The 7,561-nt window shown below is 43.3% G+C and overlaps 1 non-coding gene across 1 annotated transcript; it reads left to right on the top strand.

Moving 5' to 3' along the window:
- The first annotated feature begins 7,232 nt into the window (after window positions 1-7,232).
- Window positions 7,233-7,304, top strand: trnac-gca (transfer RNA cysteine (anticodon GCA)). The gene has a single exon. It is a non-coding gene; the product is annotated as a tRNA-Cys (tRNA).
- The last annotated feature ends 257 nt before the right edge of the window (window positions 7,305-7,561 follow it).

The following is a 7,561-nucleotide window of genomic DNA, read 5'->3' as shown; positions in this document are numbered from 1 at the left end:
TTTGTAAACAGAAAAATCTGTGCAGTGTTATGTAGATACCAGTGTTGTAACTGTACTACCATGGCATTATGTCACAATTTGCTGTCATATTTCAGTCCATCTCCACACTGGACAACATACACTGTAAAGAAGGATACTTATTCAGTAATCTGAATCCACACAGGGAGAGACATACTTTACAGTGGGGTGTTTAATATGTAGTGCAGCTCCTCACTGGAAGAGACACATTTTATGGAGGGATACTTATTGCAGATTTCAAGTCTGCACTAGGAGAAACACTAAACAGAGAGGCATGTATTGCAGAGTCTAACTCCACACTGGTACATTCATTGTACAATGGAACATTTATTACACAGACTGACCCCTCATTGGAAGGCACTCACTGTAGAGATTAGCCAGACTGATTCTATACTGGAAGAGGCATAGAGTGTGCATGGATTTTCTGTTCTTTGTGATCTGGGTCAGTCCCCATGATAGGCCTGCACAGTAGGTGGTGCTGTGTTGATAATGTAATGAGTGGTACAGTTGTGCTCCTAGCCTCTGTTCCTAGGTCTGCCCTTATGACCTTTGGTTTCCACTTATTGACCTACCAGTTTTCCTCTCCTTCCAGTCTGTCACTTCTGCCACTGCTATTGATTGATCCTTCACCCATCTTCAGTTTCCCACTGCATTTGCCTGATCTCTTACTCCTACAATCAATTACATCCATAGATTTACATTGTGTCCACAGTAAAGATTTGATCACTAAACCCAACCAGTCTGTGCCAGTGTTGATGCTCCTGGAGCCTCCTCTCATCCCTCTTCATCTCACCCCATCACCATATCCTTCTCTTCCTTTCTCTGTTTATCCACTTTTCACTTCAGTGCATCCATGCTAATTACATCTACTCCTCTGATGGCCAACTGCACACTGCAGAGAGTAATATAGATGCATAGGAAGCTAGAGCAGGAGTAGACAACTTGGCATCTTGAGTCTGTTGCACCATTCAATAGCATGGCTTATCTGGTAGTCTGATTCCTCACACATGTTTTTTTCCATGTCCCTACTGGGTTTATTATTTAAGATGTATGACCTTCCAGTTATGGATTTACTCCACACGGCATATTGGATTCTTCCATTTTCTTGGGGACCATCAGATCGTTTTCCATCCCTTATTGCCCTTGCTGAGTTAGGCCATTTCAGAGGGCAGTTTAAAGTCATGAAGACTCAGACCAGAAATGGACAACAGATTTCCTTCCCTGTATAACACTAGTAAGGCAGTTAGGTTTTTTTACGACAAACCAGCAGTCTTCTGGTTACCTGATCTGGGTTTGTATGTCCGGGGATGTATGGTGCACCAATCTCGTTTGGGTGTGGCCCTCTATAACCTCAACCTACCTCTCCTTTGTCCTTTAACCTGTTTCCTCACTCTTTATCCTCCACTTTACTGTCCATTTGCCATCAACCTTCCTGAAGCCATGTTCTTTCCACCTCGTTCTTCTCATGACATTTTATTCCTCTCAGCCCGAACTCCTTCCAACTTCACCCTTTATCTGAAAAGCAACTTGACATTCTCATAACAAACTCACATCCATCAATTAAACTCTGCACCTTGACCTTTCCTTAGATGACACACCCACTTTTAGACAATCACCATAGATGAAATAACCTTCCAAAGCAGTCTCACACACTTCTTTGATGTCTATCCAAAACTCTCCATACAAACCAACATATTAGTGAAACCATATGGGGTACTGGTCTCCACATTTAAAGAAGGTTATATATACATTGGAAGCAGTTCAGGTAAGGTTTAGTAGACTGATACCTGGAATGGGCAAGTTGTCTTATGAGAAAAAGTTGAACAGGGTAGGCAGGTATCCACTAGCATTTAAGAGAGTACAAGGAGACTTGATTGAAACATATTAGATCCTGGGGAGTCTAGACGGGGTGGATGTGGAGAGGATGTTTCTCTTGTGAGGAAATCAACAATTAGGGTTCACTATTTGAAAGTAAAGCGTTGTCCATTTAGTCCTTTGCATTTTTCTCTCAGAGTGAATCTTAAAAACTCTCTTCCTCAAAGAACAGTGGAAGCAAAGCCTTTGAATATTCTTAAGAAGAGATAGATAGGTTCTTGATAAGGAAGGGGTGAAAGATTTCTGGGGGTAGACGGGAATGCAAAGTTAACATTATAATTAGATCAACCTTTATCTTACAGAATGGCAGAGCAGGCTCAAGAAACCAAGTTGCCTATTACTGATCCCAATTCATATGTTTGTGTGCTCATTTGTTCACATGTATCTGTCCTTATCATTCTCTCTTCTCACCCCTTCCAATGGGCAGGAGATACAAAAGCATGAGAACATGTACCACCAGGCTCAAGGACAGCTTCCACCCCACTGCTTTAAGACTCTTGAATACTCTTAGGTGATAAAGATGTACTCTTGATTTCTCAAGGTATCTCTCTTGATAGATGCTGCCTAACCCGCTGAGTTCCTCCAACACCTGTGTATTGCTCTTGATTTCTCAGTCTACCTCGTCATGGCCCTTGCACCTTATTTGTCTACCTGCACTGTGCTTTCTTTGTAACTGTAACACTATTATCTGCATTCTGTTATTGTTAGTTATTGTCTTCACAGCCTTGGACCAAGTGTGGACAAACAAGCTAAATTCCAGAGGTGAAGTGAGTGTGACTGACCTAGACATCAAAGCATCAAAGATTCCTGGTAGAACTGAAGTCAATGGGCAAGAAGGAGAAAGCACTGAGTGGTTGGAGTCATACCTTGCACAAAGAAATATGGTTGTGGTTGTCAGAGGTTAATTATCCAGCCCAAGGATATCATTGCAGATGTTCTTCAAGACAGTCAGAGTCCTAGATCCAACCATCTTCAGCTTCTTCATCAATGATTTTTCCTTCCATTATGTGGGAATATTTGCTGTTGAATGCACAGCATTCAATTCCACTCATAACTCCTCAAAAAATGACAACATAACTCCTAAAAAAATGACAACAGTCCACACCTACAGACAGTAAGACTTAAAACAACTTTTCAAACATGGGATGACTGTGACAAGTAACATTTGGGCTACACAATTGCCAGATAATGGCTATCTCCAACAGGAGAGAGTCTACCACCTAACCTTGACATTCAATGGCATTACCATTGCCAAGCCCCTTATCATCAACACCCTCTGGTTACCATTGGCCAGAAATTCAATTGGACCAGCCTGAATAGCTGGAGGTTGAGGGTGTGGGAATGTATTGAGAGGAAGGGAAACTGCCGAGCAGGCGCAGTTTGTAGGGATACCCCTATGCATACTGGGAGGTGGCTCTCAATCAGACAAACAGACTGAACTCCTAGCCATGGGAAATTCAAGACCCAAGTACTGCTATTGGGAGATGTTGACATCCAGGACGGTGAGGCGGTCTCCTGAGCATACTTTTACAAGAAGGAGCATTCTGTGGGTTGGACTTCTTGTATCCAGAACATAGACACCTTCTATTTGCATTTTTCTATTCTGATATGAGCTTCATACAGCGTGGAAACAGGCCCTTTGACTCATCGAGTAAATAGTGTGTCTATAAGAGCAGGTCAAAGGCTGAGCATCCTTTAGCAAGTGACTCACTTCCCAACACCTCAAAGCTTTTCCATCTTCAAGGAACAAGTGATGAGTGTGATGGAATAGTCTCCATCTAACATTAAATATGAAAATTAAAAAAACTGGAAATGCTGTAAATTCAAAATAAAAACAAAAAATGTTCCCCAGTGCCATTAACATTTAACCTTGTGTTATATTCTTTTTATGTAGCACCTTAGAGAATATCTTTTATAATTCCAACTGGACTGTATCTATTGGTGCCTCTTTATCCACCCTGCTCGTCACATGCACACAACAGAAGTACGGAAAGAGCCAAGGCCATGATTTGGAAACTGGGATGAGTAGATGAAAATTGAGACATTGCAGAAGGAAGAGCCAATGTAGATCACTGGGCACAGGGGATGGTGCGTGAAGCATTGCATGCAAGTTCATGCAATGAAACAAAACTAATTCTGCTGGCTTCCTAATGGGATTGATTGGAATACTTCATAACCTCACTCAATCCTGATCCGTAACCTCTTCAGAACAATGTGTGAGATTATCTTTCTCCCAAGAAGATCCCTCATTTACCAACATTGGACATAATTAGTCCCTAAACAACTGAAACTTTGGATCTCATTATTAACTCACTAAAGGGCTTTGGACAGAATAATTGCAAGCTGCTTCCTGTACAGCAGGCTGACTTTGATGTTGTGGGAGAATCTCCCAAGAATAGCCAGAAGTTGTGGCTGTGGGAATGCATAGAGGGGCGTGGGGGGCTGCTGAGCATGCCCAACTTGTGGATGGTTCTCCTATGCACACTGGGTGGTGGCTCACAATTGGACAGAACTTCTGGCCAGGGGAAGCTACATGTCCCAAGTGCTGCTATTGGATGGGGATGGGGATGGGGGTGGGTGGGTGTGGACATCCAAGAGAATGCAGAAGTGGCCCTAGCATACTTTGATAAGAGAAGCATTCTGTCGATTAGAGTTGGGGTATTCATAACACAGACTCTTTCTATTTGCATTTTCTACTTAGATGAACTTCATAGAGTCATACAGCATGCAAACAAGCCCTTCTGCCCACCAACATTTACACATCCTACAGAAATTTTATTCTCCCCACATTCCCATCAACTCCAGCCCCCTGTTCCACCCCCAACCAGGTTCTACCTCTCACCTACACATGGGGCAATTTACAGTGGTCAGTTAACCTACCAACCCACATATCTTTGGGGATGTGGGAGGGAACCAGAGCACCCAGAGGAAATTCACACGATTACAGGGAGAAGGTGCAAACTCCACACAGACAGCCTTAAAGGTCAGGACTGAACCCATGTTGCTGGAGCTGTGAAGCAGCAGCTCTCTTAGGCTCTTCAGACCACACACCCCTTTCACCACCAAGATTGATTACTTCCAGTTCTGTAATATCACCAAGTGCATCCTAGGTTTACCTGCTACTCAAACCCTCATCCATGTCTTGATACCTCCAGAAATGACTATTCCAATGTAGTGCTGGCCAGCTTCCATCATTTTACTGTACCCAAACTGGAGCTCATTCAAAACCCTGCTACTCATGCCATAACTTGCATCTGCTCCTGTTTACCTACCATCCCTGTCTTGCTGATCTGCACTGACTCCTGGTTTAGCAATGTCTTTGATTTTAAAGCTCTCCATGGTCTTACCTCTCTATGCAAGTATAATCCCCTCCAGCACTATCTTTTTTTGATTCTTTTATTCAGCCAGAGCAAGCAAAAGCAGATTAAAGTTGAGGTTTGATAACCACTTAATGTACCAGCAGGCCAAGACCTGATGATATGCAAATTCAGGGTTCAGTTTGAAAAGTACATAAAGCCCTAGTTGTTCAACAAATTGGCACACTTTCTATGTTCCAAACTAACGTGGTTCAACACAGGCCAGCATTTATGATGCAGCAGATACTTGGAATATTGATGGCTAGATCCTTGACCCAATTTTTGAGCTCTGGTGGTGCTGACCACTTTACACATTGTCTCTAGAATGATGGAAGTTGGAGTGCAAGAACATTAGGAGCAGTTGTAGGTTATCTGGCTCTTCAATCCCCTCCACCGTTCATTAAAATCATGGCTGATCTCCTGTCTCAACTACCCTTATGTCCCTTGATTCCCTTAAAGTCCAGAAATCTTTCAGTTTTGAATGGCTGAGCCTCCATCTTCCAACAGTTATAGAACTCCAAAGATCCACCACCCTTTTAATGAAGAAATGTCTCCTTATTTCAGTCCTAAGTGGCCTCCCCTTTAATCTGAGACTGTGACACTTGGTGCTAGACTCATCAGCCAGGGAAATCTTCTACCCTGTCAAGCCCCATAAGAATTTTGTAAGTTTCAGATCACTTGTCATTCTCCTATACTTGAGAGAATTACAGGCTTAGTCTATTTAATCTCTCCACATGCCCTATGAAAAAGGCATATGGTATGCTCGCCCCCATAAATTGGGGCATAGAATATAAAAGTTGAGTTGTTACATTGCAACTTTACAAAATACTAGTTAGGTTGCACTTGGAGTATTGTGTGCAGTTCTGGTTGCAACAGTATAGGAAAGTTGAAAATATGTTGGAGAGAGTGCAGAGGAAATTTGCCAGGATGTTGCCCGTATTTGGAGGATTTCAGTTATGGGGAGAGATTGAGTAGTTGGCTTTGTTTGTTTCTGGAGTGAAGGAGGCTGTGGCTGCTGTGATAGAAGGATATAAGATTATGAGAAACATAGATAGAATCTTCCCCATGATAAGGGCAGCAAAGGACATACAGTAGGTTTAAGGTGAGAGGAAGTAGTTTTAAAGGGGACCTGAAGGAGTTTTGTTTTAAGCACAAAGAGTGGTTGATATCTGGAGTGCATTGCCAGAGGAAGTGGTAGAATCAGGCACAATTACTATGTTTAAGAGGCATTTAGACAGACACTTAAATTGGCAAGGCATAGCATCCTAATGTGGGCAAATGGGCCAGTGCAGATGTGGGCTGAAAGGCTCATTTCTGTGTTGTACTATTCAATGACTCCAATCATCCCATCAACTAGACTGGTGAATCTTCATTAGGTTCCCACTTCAATGCAAGTTAGGTAAGGTGAAAACTGTGCAATAATAACAAAGAGGCTGTTGAGGAGATTCTGAGGCTGGAGTAAGGAATATGAGGGAGCCCTCAGAATGGGTAGGCAAGAAAGTTTGACTGGATGTGAGGAAAGGTTGAGATAGGATGAAGAAAAGGCCTAAGGCCAGAGGGAGGCAGGTTTTATGGGCAGCCTCAGGCTGGGGTTGAATGAGAGAGGAACTCTTGAGATTTAGATTGGGTTGGTGAGGATGTTCAAGGTGGAGGAATCTCAGAATCCTCAGGCTGGAAGAGACATTTCAAACAGCATATGAGTATTTTGATCAGGGTTAGGTGAATGAGGGAGGTCTTGTGCTAACACAAGAGACTGCAGATGCTGGAATCTGGAACAACAAACTATCTGCTAGAGGAACTCTGGGTACTATCTGAGCACTATCAGTAGGAGGAAAGGAATTGCCAACATTTTGGGTTGAAACCCTGAATCAGGTCTAGTGGTAAGATGGGAGAAGTGAGAGGAGGCCTCAACCCTGTGTGTACAAAAGGACATTTGAGCCTCAGGTTGGGTTAGTCAGTATGTCTGTGGGTACATTGTTAGTAGGGGGTATAGCTCAGTGGTAGAGCATTTGACTGCAGATCAAGAGGTCTCTGGTTCAAATCCAGGTGCCCCCTTCCCAGCATTTTTTGGGCAGCACAGTAGCATAGTGGTTAGCGTAACACTATTACAGCACCAGCAACCGGGTTCAATTCCTGCTGCTGTCTGTGAGGTGTTTGTACGTTCTTCCCGTGTCTGCGTGGGTTTCCTCCGGGCACTCCAGTTTCCTCCCACATTCCAAAATTACATACAGGTTAGGAGCTGTGGGCATGCTATGTTGGCACCGGAAGCGTGGCGACACTTGCGGGCTGCCCCCAGCATATTCTCAGTAACG

The sequence above is a fragment of the Pristis pectinata genome, chromosome 37, assembly GCF_009764475.1.
Source record: "Pristis pectinata isolate sPriPec2 chromosome 37, sPriPec2.1.pri, whole genome shotgun sequence".
NCBI lineage: Eukaryota > Metazoa > Chordata > Chondrichthyes > Rhinopristiformes > Pristidae > Pristis > Pristis pectinata.
Note: the sequence above shows the minus strand (reverse complement) of the source record. Positions and strands in the feature narration are given on the sequence as shown.